This window comes from Mixophyes fleayi, chromosome 9 (assembly GCF_038048845.1).
Source record: "Mixophyes fleayi isolate aMixFle1 chromosome 9, aMixFle1.hap1, whole genome shotgun sequence".
Lineage (NCBI taxonomy): Eukaryota > Metazoa > Chordata > Amphibia > Anura > Limnodynastidae > Mixophyes > Mixophyes fleayi.
In genome coordinates, this window is record NC_134410.1 from 90,655,179 (window position 1) to 90,669,856 (window position 14,678).

The 14,678-nt window shown below is 43.0% G+C and overlaps 1 protein-coding gene across 1 annotated transcript in view; it reads left to right on the forward strand.

Moving 5' to 3' along the window:
• Positions 1-14,678, forward strand: part of CENPI (centromere protein I) — a 156,593-nt gene that overhangs the window by 70,756 nt on the left and 71,159 nt on the right. The window lies entirely within an intron of this gene.

Genomic DNA, 14,678 nt, shown 5'->3' on the forward strand with positions numbered 1-14,678 from the left:
GACAGCACAATAAAGATATACATAGACAAAACCCGATTAGTGGACTTACACCACAAACCGATAGGCCTTCCCTATGAGAATGTGTTAGGTTCGAGAGACGACCCCCACGCTTTTTTTTTTTTTTTTTTTTTGGGGGGGAAAATGGAAGGAAACTCACCTTAATAATATTACAGTTTGTTTTAATATTCACTTGCAATAGACCCAAAAAATAACTAAATAAGTATAACTGGTGTAGTCCAACTTAATGCCTTCGAGAATCCCCTTTTTAGGAGAACCCATGTTGTTGTATTTTTCCAAGATTTTATTAAAAGGAAAAGGGAAGTAATAGAGGGGAAGAAAGGAAAAGAGAGGGAAGCATTGAGAGGGAAGAGGAAAAAGAGGGGGGCCTCAGCATGACCCTTCCGAGGGGGATGAAACATGCACGTCGAACAGAGGGAACAGAGCCCTTGCTGGAAGATGTATAAGAAATGCAGTTTACTGAGTGCCGGGCATTGATACTTGATGGAAAGAATACCAGAAGTCCCACACCTTATGAAAATGTGGTATTTTGTCGTGAAGCAGACTAGTAATGTATACCATTGAAGCCATGTACCAGACCCGAGAGACTATACTATGGAGACTTGGAGGGGAGGAGGACCTCCAATCCCTCGCTATCTGCAAACGAGTTGCGGCACATATATGTTGCACAAGTTTATCGGCATGTTTGTTAAGGGATCTGACCCGAGAACACAACAACATAACCAGAGGGTCTGGCAACACCTCAATCTCTAGAATTTTTGTGATAAGGTCAGCAACCTGGGACCATAAATCAGAGATACTAGAGCACGTCCACCAAATGTGGTAGAATGACCCCACCTCCCCGCACCCTCTCCAACAGAGATCTGTAGAGCCTGGGTAAATTATGTGTAATCTCCAGATACTAGAGTATTCTGCTTGCTCAGCTCCTGCTACTCTACCTTGCATCTGTGACTACCTGCTTGTGTACCGACCCGGCTAACGTCTGACTACTCGCTGGATATCTACTCAGCTATTGGGCTTCAGATGCAACAAAGAAAAGGAACAGAGATGACAAGGAGGACTCGCCATACATCCACACCCAACTCAAAACCAAGTCCAACTTCTTCCCGCAACACATGAAAGGAGCATACATCAAAACCTTCGAAACCCTTGTTGAGAAAGATCTCGAGAAACTAAAACAGAAAAAGGTTGCGCCACGGCACAGACAACAAGACAAACAAAAAGTTTGGGGATTGGAACAGCCGAAGATTCCGTAACGGCAACACCAACCCCTAAGACACTACCATCAAGCGCAGAACTCCCCAAAAAGAGCCCTGCCACCTATTTCTAAGGATTTTATACGATCGATTTCCTCTTTTTTTTGTTTTGATGACATACTAATAATAGTACCACGTATTGTGGCCTTATGTGCCTCCCATAAAATAGCTTAAGATATATCTGGAGAAGAATTAAGGGAAACCTATTATGTAATTGCTTGTGTAATTTCTAAGATATGGTCTTGTTTAAACAGAAGGGTTTCATTGAGTCTCCATTTTGGGCGAGTGTCATTTTGTTGAGGTAAACAAAGTGTCAATTCTACCGCGTCGTGGTCAGACCAGGAAACAGGGAGTACTTGGACCTCATCTATTTTCTGTGTAGTCAGATGGTCAACAAAAAAGTAGTCAATTCTCGTGTACAAGTCATGAGGAGGTGAATAGTGTGTATATGATCTAGAAGAGGGATATGTCAGACGCCAAGCGTCATACAGATTATGCAAATTAAATCGTGTTTTCAATCTTGTCGAATCTTTGGATTGTGTGGAATGAATTTGCTTGGGTCGAGAACGGTCTAGTGAATTGTCAAGGACGGTATTAAAGTCTCCCCCAACAATGATAATCGTACTCATAGATGAGGAGAGTTGCTGAAAGAAACTGGAATAAAAGGTTCCCTGCCGCACGTTCGGGGCATAAACTGAGGCTATTGTTTATAGTAGTTTGATTGAGCAAGCCTTTTAGGATGAGAAATCTACCATGTGGATCTGAGATTGTGGATTCTATGGTTAGGGGTACTCTATGATGTATTAAAATGGCAGTGCCACGGCGCTTCGCACTGGAAGAGGAATAGAAAGCATGTGGGTAGAGTTTAGATGCAAGGGAAGGGTGCGGGTCTTTTAAAATGGGTCTCTTGAAGAAGGACTATATCTGGATTCTGTGTCTCAATAAATTGGTGAGCTATTGTCCTTTTTGTGGGGGAATTCAGCCCGTTGACATTCAACGTGAGAAGTTTAAACTTCACGGTGGTTTAAAAGATATAGATCGCTGAGAAAATAATTGGAGATGAGTGACTTGTGGCACCAGATACCACAGGACAAATGGGTTAAGGGGCATACATAGAGGAGTGAAAGAAAAAGGGATTAAGGTTCTAAACTCAACTCGAGTTTTAGGAACCGGGGTGGAAAGAGGCGGAGAAGAGAAAAACTCTGTCTCTGTGTTTGGGGGGTGTATGAGGCAAATTTTGAGTAGCTGAAAATACATAAACATTACAATTCTATTATTTTTGATCATAGAAGAGCAATTGCATAAGAGGGTAGTGGTATCGGGGAAGAGGACTAAAGTGTGTTAAGCAGTGAGTGTGTGTCTGTTGTATTAGACTTACTGCTATAGTGTTGCCACTTTTAGAGATAAAAGAAAATGTCGTAAGAAAGGCAAAAAAAAACTTGCAGAGGGAACATTCATTTCGTAAATAGTTGAATATATAGCAGAAAGTTATTGTCAGGGGGAAAGGAGGGTGAGAAGGAGTGTCGGGTTTCATGAAAACTCCATGACTTATCTCGGTATCAGAATAAGGTCTAAAATTTAAACTGTCCTAGGAGTACAGCAAGATTAAGAATAACATAGTTTAAGAAAACGCTCCTCCCCGTCCCCCTATGAAGCAGGTGAATTATAACATTAAGTAACAATAATTAAATTAATGATGTTGTAATATATAGTAAGCAAGTATGCCTAATTAAAAACAGGTAACATGAAATATAACAATGGTATTTGAATTGATGTAAGCAGTAAAACAGAACTGACAAGGTTAAAGGTAATTGTCACGAACAGCACTCACCTGAGTCTGCGTGACGCTTATGTGACACAGGGTCAACCACAAAGAAAACCACCTGGTCTGTCTAAAATGATTAAATACTTCCCTATCTATGCCACCCACTAGCTTTGCAATACTAATTACCACCACCAAGGTTTTTTCGGATAAGAGCTGACACTCTTATTTAGGAAGCCTTCGGTTCTCCCTAGCATTAATCCAACACAATTTACTTTAATCAGAGTTCACTTAAACCACAAGGTCTGCGCAGTTTCAATTAGGTAGCGTCTGGACCAAACTGTCGCGTGAATTCATAAGAACACAGAGACTAGAACTTAAGTGTAATTTAATATGGAAGACACATCCACAATGCTTAAGATAAAAAGATAATAAAATGACATACAAATATAGTGCAATTGTTTCTTATAAAATAAAAAGGATAAAACACAGAATTGATACCTCCCTTAGAATTAAGTTTCCGTTGCCGGGAGAAGCAGGAAAAATGGGACCTCTTCAATATCGAATTGACTCCCTCAGAAGAACCCAGAGTTACATTTTCAATACAGTTTTAAAGTCAAGCTACAGGGCCCCCCAGCCCCCTTCCCTGTGAGGTCAGAACCAACAGGAGGGGAGAATGCAAATTAGGGTCTTATGACTTTGCTGTTTGAATACCTCTAAGTCAAGTTTTCTTTACACCGTCCTAACTTTTCAACAGTATGGTTTACGAACATGATTTTACCTTCACACAACAGGTCCTAAGTTTCCCTTCATCTGCATACCACACATGCCTCTGGTATGTATGATATTGGAGAAAATGATATGATCTTTTCCTGTGCCCTTATTCAGCTTGAATCTGTCATTAACATACAACCCAGTCTCTGCAGTCGGCCTGTCTGGGGCCTCCCAAACATGTGTGAGATTTCATTGTCTTGCAAGAGATCTCCTCAAAGGCATTCACATTTGCCATCCTGCCATAAATGGTATAAGGTGCTATCCTTATCTACCAGCCCCCCTGGGTGGTTTAACATCCACAAAACCCATTGATCTAACAGCTTCTAAGAGAACCATGTCACACTATTTCTAGGAAGTAATACACAAACATATATTTGCAGATTTATGCCTAAACATTAGCTTGCACATGACACCTTCCCTTTTTAAGAGATGGCATGGGAATTGACTGACAGGTCATTGCCCAAGCCATCTCCCACAGATCCCACCTGGTTCAAATGGAATAGCTGTTAGCCGGGTCTCAATAGGTTCTCTGGGGAGAAGGGTTAAAAAGGGGTTACATATCTCAGACAGCTGGGACTTCTGGTCTGGCAATATCTGTGGGCTAACCTCTGTATTCTTAAAGGGTCCTATCCCCTGCGCTGCAGCTACTAGATCCAATGGCAAGTCCTTCTTCCCCTCATCTGGCAATCTACAGACTGTCAGGGCACACGCATCACTGTCATTAGGAGCCTTCAACAGATTATCATGAAAATTTCTCTCTATCATCCTGGCAGGGGGATCATACCACTGCTTCTGGCTTGTCTGGGCCTGCGTCATGTTCTCATGTACCAACCCTGTTGCAGTGTGCACTTTGTCTCTAATTCTCATGTCCTCTAAGTTAAAGCCTGAGGGAACAATGGCCTGGGATTCCTGACATTGCACTTCTAGGTGGGGACACACTATGCAATTCTTATCTTGGGGGCTACGAAACAGGATGCTCCCCTCCCTCTTGGACTCATCTATCTGGGGGTGTAGAGTAACAGGGAGTTTGGGCCCCTCATCTACCTCCTCTAAGCTGTTAGACGGCTGGCTAAGTGAGAGTGGGCTAGCCACTGACCCCCCTGTCTCTATAGAAAACTCAAGTGAATGGTCAGAACTCAGATGTAGATCTGAGTGGTGAACATTCGAACTACAGGTCCCAGCAGCAAGGTAAGGATTGCTGTCACTCGCTATTCCCGTTGGTCAGGACTAGGTGTCTCCCCCCCATGCTCACCAGCTCTGTGTGCAGCTGGTTCAGGCACAGAATATACATCTTCACTCTGCCCGCCCTCCCAGTTACCTTGTACAGCATCTTCTGGGCAAATTACCTGGGTAGAAACATTGTCTTTCTCTAGCACAACAGAAGTAATCACATGGGCATCTGTCCCATTTCTAGTAAGCATAATATTTACACCAGTATTAATGCCAATTTCTGCAATAACAATGTCCGCTGTCCCTATCCCATGACAAGATGTCAGTGTGAAGACAGGTTTGGATTCTAACACAATACTGTTATTGGCATTATCCTCATTATTCGCATTAGGTACAATAATACATTCTCTTTCCTTGTCACCTCCTGGTGCCTGGGAAAAAACATGGTTACTCTCAGCAGGTTCTGGTACTGTAACATGGGCGGCATTAAAATCATTACACACTTCAGGTATAATATGGCATTTCCGTTCCCTGTCACACCCTGCTGCCTGGGAACAAACGTTGGTATTCTTAGCTGATTCTAACACAGTGACATTAGCATCATTACCTACATAAGATATAAGACATTCCCTGTCCCTGTCACATCCTGGTTTACACCTTTCAGGTGCAATTGAACAGACCTTTTCCTTGTCACCTCCTGCTACCTGGGAACAAACTTTGGTACTTTCAGTTGATTCTGACACAGTAACAGGGGTGGCATTGACATCGTCATTACAGACATACTGAGACAACATTCTTCCTAAATCTGTCCCCAGTAACACATCTATAGGCATATTATCTGAGACCCCGACATCCCTTATACCTCTTCCAGCACCCCAATCAAGGTAAACTTTGGCTACAGGTACAGTTAGGTGAATTCCACCAACCCCTTTCACAGAAATACATTTTCCTGGAATGAAGTCCTCTAACCCTACCAGTTCTGAATGAACTAATGTAACATCCGCACCAGTGTCTCTTAACCCCACAGTTACCTTGTCACCCACAGTGACTGTTTGTAGGTTGTCCTTCCGACCCCCTTCTGGTCCCGCAACACACAGGACAGCTGGTGAAGATTGCAGGGAAGGTACCCCCCCAGCGGAGGGTGAACTGGTCTTCTTCTCTGGACAAGCGGTACTAATGTGCCCCACCTGTTTGCACACAAAACAGCTGCGGGTGTCTCCCACAGCAGGCTTTGCCCCAACCCTCCCAAAAGATGAAGAAACAGTGGGTGATGGCGTTGAGGGGGGTGGCGTTGATTTTCCTGGCCGGCCCCCTTTCCAGGCCGACTGCCCTGACACAAAAGTTCCTCTTTTAGCTGCAGGTGCCCTGGTGACAGTGTACTTGTCAGCCAGTCTAGCTGCTTCCGCAGATGATGTAGGGTCACGATCCACTACCCATTCCTTCACATCAGCCGGGCACAAAGTCAGAAACTGCTCCTGGATCATCAAATCTTGCAGAGCATCAAATGTGGTGATCTGTAGCCCTCCAACCCACTGTTTGAAGGAAGCACACAGCTGGGCCACAAGTCCTGAATATGTGTCAGAGGCACTGCGTTTTAAATCTCTGAATTTCTGCCTATGCGCCTCTGGGGTGATGTTAAAACGTTGCAACAGGGCACTTTTGATTGCCGCATAATTTCTGTCCATCTCAGGTGGAAGATCTGCAAAGGCTTCTAATGCTTTACCTCGCAAACCAGGGGTTAAATATTGTGCCCACTGATCTGTGGGCAGCCCATACTGTCGGCAAGTCTTTTCAAATCCTCGCAAAAAAGCATCTACATCCCCGTCTTTTTCCAATACAGGGAAATTCTCAGGACGGGGTCTGCTAATACCAGTGTCTTTGGCTTCTGGCTGGCGTTTGAGCTTGGCAAGCTCCAGCTCATATCTCCTCTCTGCCTCTCGCTCGGCAAATTCTCTTTCTGCCTGTCGCTCTGCTTGGCGCTCCGCTGCCTCCATAGCAGCACGCCTCTCTGCTGCCTTCATAGCAGCACGCCTCTCTGCTGCCTCCATAGCAGCGTGTCTCTCTCTCTCCTGACGGTCAGCAGCTTCCTTCTCCTGGAACTGCTGTATAAGTTGCATTTTAGTTGTAATGTCCGCTGGGCCCAAATATTTCAGGGCGGTTTGCATATAAACGTCCATAGCAGTGTCCACACATGAACCATTAGAATCATCCGAAATTAACCGTCCCTGGTTTTGAGGAATATCCACAGTCAGGTCCGCTCCTGAGTCCTGGCTATGCTCTTCCTCGGACACAACTGTGAGTTGATATTCATCCCTCTGTACAAGAGCTTCAATTAATTGCTCCTTACTTTTGCCACTGGTGGGAATTCCTGCATCCTCACAATCTGAAATCAGCGCCTCCTTTGTCAAACGTTTATATGCAGCAGCCATCTCCTCAGTTTAATGCCAAATAAAAAAAGATAAGAAAAAAAAGAGAAGGGGAGGGAAAGAAACAATTGCTGTATGTCTTATAATGTTTTAAGCATTGAGTTCAGTCTCTGGTGAATTAGTCTGTATTTCCTCTCTCAGGGATCACACAACCCTAATTCACTTAAGTTTTTTTTAAAAAAAATATATCCCACAAGCTTGCCACCAATTTGTCACGAACAGCACTCACCTGAGTCTGCGTGACGCTTATGTGACACAGGGTCAATCACAAAGACAACCACCTGGTCTGTCTAAAATGATTAAATACTTCCCTATCTATGCCACCCACTAGCTTTGCGATACTAATTACCACCACCAAGGTTTTTTCGGATAAGAGCTGACACTCTTATTTAGGAAGCCTTCGGTTCTCCTTAGCATTAATCCAACACAATTTACTTTAATCAGAGTTCACTTAAACCACAAGGTCTGCGCAGTTTCAATTAGGTAGCGTCTGGACCAAACTGTCGCGTGAATTCATAAGAACACAGAGACTAGAACTTAAGTGTAATTTAATATGGAAGACACATCCACAATGCTTAAGATAAAAAGATAATAAAATGACATACAAATATAGTGCAATTGTTTCTTATAAAATAAAAAGGATAAAACACAGAATTGATACCTCCCTTAGAATCAAGTTTCCGTTGCCGGGAGAAGCAGGAAAAATGGGACCTCTTCAATATCGAATTGACTCCCTCAGAAGAACCCAGAGTTACATTTTCAATACAGTTTTAAAGTCAAGCTACAGAGCCCCCCAGCCCCCTTCCCTGTGAGGTCAGAACCAACAGGAGGGGAGAATGCAAATTAGGGTCTTATGACTTTGCTGTTTGAATACCTCTAAGTCAAGTTTTCTTTACACCGTCCTAACTTTTCAACAGTATGGTTTACGAACATGATTTTACCTTCACACAACAGGTCCTAAGTTTCCCTTCATCTGCATACCACACATGCCTCTGGTATGTATGATATTGGAGAAAATGATATGATCTTTTCCTGTGCCCTTATTCAGCTTGAATCTGTCATTAACATACAACCCAGTCTCTGCAGTCGGCCTGTCTGGGGCCTCCCAAACGTGTGAGATTTCATTGTCTTGCAAGAGATCTCCTCAAAGGCATTCACATTTGCCATCCTGCCATAAATGGTATAAGGTGCTATCTTTATCTACCAGCCCCCCTGGGTGGTTTAACATCCACAAAACCCATTGATCTAACAGCTTCTAAGAGAACCAGGTCACACTATTTCTAGAAAGTAATACACAAACATATATTTGCAGATTTATGCCTAAACATTAGCTTGCACATGACAGTAATGATCCCCAGAAGGGATCCAGTGATCAATATTTATAAACGTGATGAAAGGATGAGTGATTGAACAATGGATTTAGCAATCCAGGGGAGGGACCAACAATGAAATAGGTATTTAGAACCTGTGAGAGGTTATCGTGTGAGTAGCGGAACAATATATAAAGTCATAGTGAGGCAAAGTACATAAGTGGAACCTGAACCTGGTGGGAGTGCTGTAGATGAGATCTGGAGACCACTACCCGGAGACTTCTACGCCCGTTGCCAGACTGGTGTCGGGGCAGGCGATCTCTGTGTGGTTGGTGAAAGTGTTGCCATCGATTCAGCATTTTAAAGAATACCAAAATGCTTGAGCAGGTCGATGCCTTGGTCGGGTGTTTTTACTGAGTGGGTGCGGCCATCCTTCGAGACTATCAGTTGGAAGGGGAAACCCCATTTATATCTAATGGAATGGTTGCGTAGTGCTTTCGTAACGCTGATCAAGTACCTTCTTTTCTTGAGAGTAGAGGGGGCTAGATCTTGGTACAGTTGAAGGTTAGACCCCACATAGGAGATCGATTGAACATTTCTTACGGACGACATTATCTTTTCTTTGGTTTTGAAGTAATGAAACCTGATATTTACATCCCGGGGAGGTTGGTCTGAAGTAGGTTTAGCCCGGAGGGCCCTGTGGGCTCTATCCAGGTGAAGCATATCTGAAGACAGTTCGGGAATCGGTTGTAAGAAAAGCCCATTGAGGTAGTCAGGGAGGGCGTCCGTGGTAACAGATTCAGGAACATTTTTAATGCAGATGTTGTTCCGTCTATTGCTATTTTCCAGATCCTCAAGGTGATCTTTGTAAGTGTTAAATTCAGCCCCGAGGTCGACGTTTTCTTTGTCAGTAGTTTGTTGATGTTGCGTAACTGTATCCAGTTGTTTTTCAATCTGATCTGTGCGAGTACCCAGTTCAGCGATTTCTGAACGAATCTCAGCAACTATAGAACGCATTTCAGATTGGATGATTTTTGTGACAATATTTATTATCTCTTGTGGAGACGGGTAAATCTGCCACAGATGCATCATCAGAGTCTGAATTTGGGTCAGTTTGGTGAGTATTTGTTTTAGGACGACCGTTGGCTTTCTCCAGCGCTTTCATAATGGTGTTTTTTGGAGTATTAATCACATTTTTTTGTTTGTGAGACATGTTTGAGGGTGTAGTAAAGCATATGACAAATCACCACCAAGGGAAACCGCAGTAAATTTATACAGAGGTTAAAAGGTCAGCTGTTGGTACAGGATGCAATTCAGAATATTTGCTGTGTTTGTAGCAGGATCACTGCTTAGCATTTAGTGAATTCTCGGTTATGTGAATACCTCCTCCCCCACCACTAGTTTTATTAGTAGAATAACATTTTTTGGATAAAGGGTGAGCTCAGAATGAAATTAGTGAAGGTTTATTATGAGTTGTTTCAGAGCAATACAAAAAACCGTCACTAGATGGCAGACTTTGTTAATTGTTGCTTGATCCAGTGAGTCACTTTAATAGAACGTAGTGGAAACTAAACGGCACTGACCAGATTACTGGTATACGGAGATTTATGAGCAGAGGCAGAAAGAAGTGAATTGATTAATCTCCCTGGATCTCGGGTACAGAAGATTGCAGCCGTACAGTGTGGAAAGTCTGAGACAGAGGCGCTGGGACCAGATAAGAATGAGTGAAAAGAAGAATGTTTCTTCTTACCAGCGGCGGGACTCCTCTGTCTTCTGTCTCTCTGAAGGATTCCCAGCAGACACTGCTGGGCACAGCTCACCGGAAAAGGAGACAATGGCGCCTGAGGACTTCGGGACTTCCGGTTTCGCTTCTCTAAGCACCCTCAAGTCACAGAAAGCAGCGGAGGGTCTCAAATAGGTGGATCAGTCCCTGGGTGATCTAGGAGGTAAGTGAGACACTCACTACAGGAACCTCTTAGCGAGGGAGACAGCGCGCCTTAAGAGTGGCGCTAATTAGTTTCTCCGGGCAATTTGGAAGGTCTGCTGTGAAGGGATAGTAGGAGATAGATAGCCCACTACTTGTTTGCTTGAAAAAAACGCGGGGGTCCTCAGTAACCGCGGGTAGTCTCCTGCAAGTAGCCCACAGTATTTAACGCTGATGCCTGTTACAGTCAGCGGGACACTGAGCAAGTGCGCAATCTCTCCCAAGGAGAGTATAGTGCTTTTCTGTGTGGTAGTATCGATCCTGGGTTGCCAATAGATGGTATAAATTAGCTTTTTTAGACGGAGCTCAGGATATGTGCAGCTATCTCGAATGGCTGCCAGGCCACGCCCCCTATGTGGTTTCTTTGTTGTAATTGGGAGCATCAAGAGCATAGAGATGGTCGAGCAGCAGTAAGGAATACAGATAAGCAGATATTTTTTAATCACATTTGGTACACACAAGCACAAATGGTGTGTGTATGTGTGTGGTGGCATGTTGGGAATCACTATAATCTGTGATACTGCACTATGATTGGTATCCTTATATTTTGTTTCTGAGATGACAAGGAAATTGCAAGGAATATTGTATAATATGCGTTATGCATCCTAATCCATCTGGTAAGCATATATGAAATTACATTTTGATGTAATGGAGGTGCTCTATAATAGTGCACTACTGGGCGCATATCCCTCCCCCTGTCATATATATGTGTGTGTGTATGTGTATATGTATATATATATATATATATATATATATATATATATATATATATATATGAGGGAAGTTTATTTTAGTAACCATTTAACACTCTTCTTTTCAAGGAATGCAATATAGTTAAAGGTTTATACAATGCGGACTTTCTAATGTTCTATACACAATGGAATCCTTAAAAGCAGGCACTAAACCCCAAAACAATAATAAAAATTGATAAATGAGTAAAATATACATAATTTCCATAATTTCTACAGTATTAAACTGTACCTGGTCCTATGATCCATTTTTGCTCTACATAAATGCACACCATGTAGTAAGAAAAACAATTGGGTTCCCACAGAAACCTATTTCCCTTGAGTTTAGTATGGACTGTTCCACATAAATGCGAATCAATGATTATGTATTCAACTAATTTATTTAATAATATATAGCTAGCATGTTGATATATTAGTTGAATGCAGGAACACTAACGATTAAATAGCAAATATAATATGCAGGCTACACCAAAATATACCATAATGCAAGTAGTTCAAACCCAGAAACCTACACCAACATTTAATTGGCTAGTTCTTACAGCTCCATATATGATACTATCTTAATTAAAAAAAACAAGCAAAATAAACAGGCACTCATTAGATTTTGTTCACGTCATTCAGAAGATAGATTACCACAGCAGAAGGAGACCACCAAAACATAAAATAACAAATTGCAAAAGACAGCAGACCTATTATTGTGGCTATTCATCAGTTAAGACACCAGGAACAAATGACAAAGCAATCTTACTACATCCGACTTGGGAAGCCCAATCCTGCCAGGTTTTGTGGACAGACAAGTCCAGGATGCCTACCTCCTTCCTGTATTGTGTGCAAAGATGACACGCATAATACAGTCCTGATGCCCCCTCAGTCTCATAAATTAAAAACAGGACAGCAGGTCCTGGGGACAGTTTGTGCAGACCGTGAGGCGGGTGCCCGGGGTGATCAGGCCCAGGGTTGCACACCACCCCAGATGGAAGAACTTGTGTGGGCAACTATGCTGACAGTCTGTAATAGTACTTGTTCAGCTGCTAGCTCGCCAACAGAGATCCGTGACTAGCAGCGGTTATCTCTCTAGCCCCCGGAGAGATAGCCGATTCTGTGGCGGTACTGGTACCGGTTGCTTCTGAGGATGTTTGAATGGGCCCCCCTGTTGTCTTCCACTCCCTGAGGTACTCCTCAGGGGAAACCCTCATTGATTAGAGGCTTGGACTGGTTAAATAGGTTCCTGGACTCACCCAAACCTCAGGTGCTACGCAGGTGTCCTAGGTCCACTCATCCCCTACTTTCGGTCTCGGACTCCTAAAGATAGTTTGAGGAGGAGGGTGAACTCATTGAGGACTTGGACTCCCCTCAGATGGGCATAGAGAATCTGTCCTGGCTGTACATCAGGCCTTAGAAGTCCAATCTTGACATCGGGGCCCATAGATTTAGATAAAGTTGGATTAGTTATGAAGACTAATAAGTCCTTATACTTTACACCATCAGCACTTGACAAGATGAGAACAACTTCGGATATAGCAGAGGACAGTTTGAAAACAACAAATCCAATTGTAGAATTGAGTCAATGTTGAAGCTATGATTCTGAAAGCTAAAGGTCTCTTTGAAAGCGTGGTCCAGACTGTTGAAAAATCGGTTCTGGAAAAAAACTAGAGCAGACCTGGCCAACCTGTAGCTCTCCAGGTGTTGTTAACGACAAGCCCTAGCATGCTTTGCCAGTAGAAAGTCAGTCTATAGCTGGCAGGCCATGCTTGGACTTGTAGTTTCACAACACCTGTAGAGCCACAGGTTAGCCACCCCTGAACTGTTGGGTATTGAAGACTTATGTACGCTGGTGTGAATGGTAGGGTTTTCCACACTTAAAAGTACAGGCTGTCGCACGTATTTTCTTTCTACAGTACAGTCTGGAGAGTGGTCGGAGACTGAGCTTCTTAAAGGTTCAAGTATCTGCCCTGTCCAAGTATTTTCAGAGGAATCTAGCCCTTATTCTTGAGGTTGATTTTTTTTTTTTTTTTTTTTTTAATGCAGGGTTTTTCACTGTCTCCTCATGTTGTTCCTATTGCGACATGGGACCTCACCTTTCCTGATCTTTCATAATAATAGTGCATCATTCCAGTCTAAGGTGGTGTTGGGATTAACCAGAAGACTGTCATTCCCTCCTTACAACAGACAGGATCATTAGATGTCCATGGTACACTTTTCTTTCTTGTGACAAGATTGTTAAGGATCTACCGTATATACTCGAGTATAAGTCGACCCGAATATAAGCCGAGGCACCTAATTTTACCTCGAAAACTGGGAAAACTTATTGACTCGAGTATAAGCCTAGGGTGGGAAATGCAGCAGCTACTGGTAAATTTCAAAAATAAAAATATTGGGGGGTGGCTTCTATGCATTAGATAAATACATATACAGCTAGTACCATATAGCCACACAGCTTAAACTCACTCTTCTTGGGTACATAAAGTACATAATATATACCCATATCTACTATAATCTATTATCCACATCTAGAGCAATCCGGATTGATAATAACCATATGTGCACATGATGATATAGAAGCATCTGCTAAATAGCAGCTTGACTTACTCTATTAAAAATCACATCAGCACATAACGTGCACAGATACAAATCGGAGCATCTGCTGAAAATAATATATATGTATGAGATCTTGAGCATATAAGTATAGGTCAGCGCCACATGGGTATGCCAATGGAGTTAACTCCCGGTATAAGTACTTAACATTTGCTCCTGAAAAATCCACAATGGAAATGCAGATGGAGTAAGGGACACCGTTTCATTCAAATACCAGCTCGGATAAACACAGTCCTAGGACACAAAGGTACAATGATGAAATTACTCAATAAAATCACTTAGCTGGATGACAGATAGAAGTCCGCGGCTTTCTCCTCTAAGACAGGCTTTAAGGTCCCGGCGTCTGCTAGATGCTGGTGTGTAACGAGCAGCTCACGTGTCTCTGACCAGCGGGGATAGAGGAAATGACAGGCTCCTTTTCATCTAGCTTTATTATTCCCTGTGCAATGAATACACATACACGGGGCTACAATAAAATGGTGGCTGACCAAGCGGGACAAAGCAGGAGAGACCGGAGACCAGGTAAGTAGGACTCGAGTATAAGCCGAGGGGAGCTTTTTCAGCACAAAAAATGTGCAGAAAAACTCGGCTTATACTCGAGTATATACGGTAATCGGATAGGACTTCTAATTCA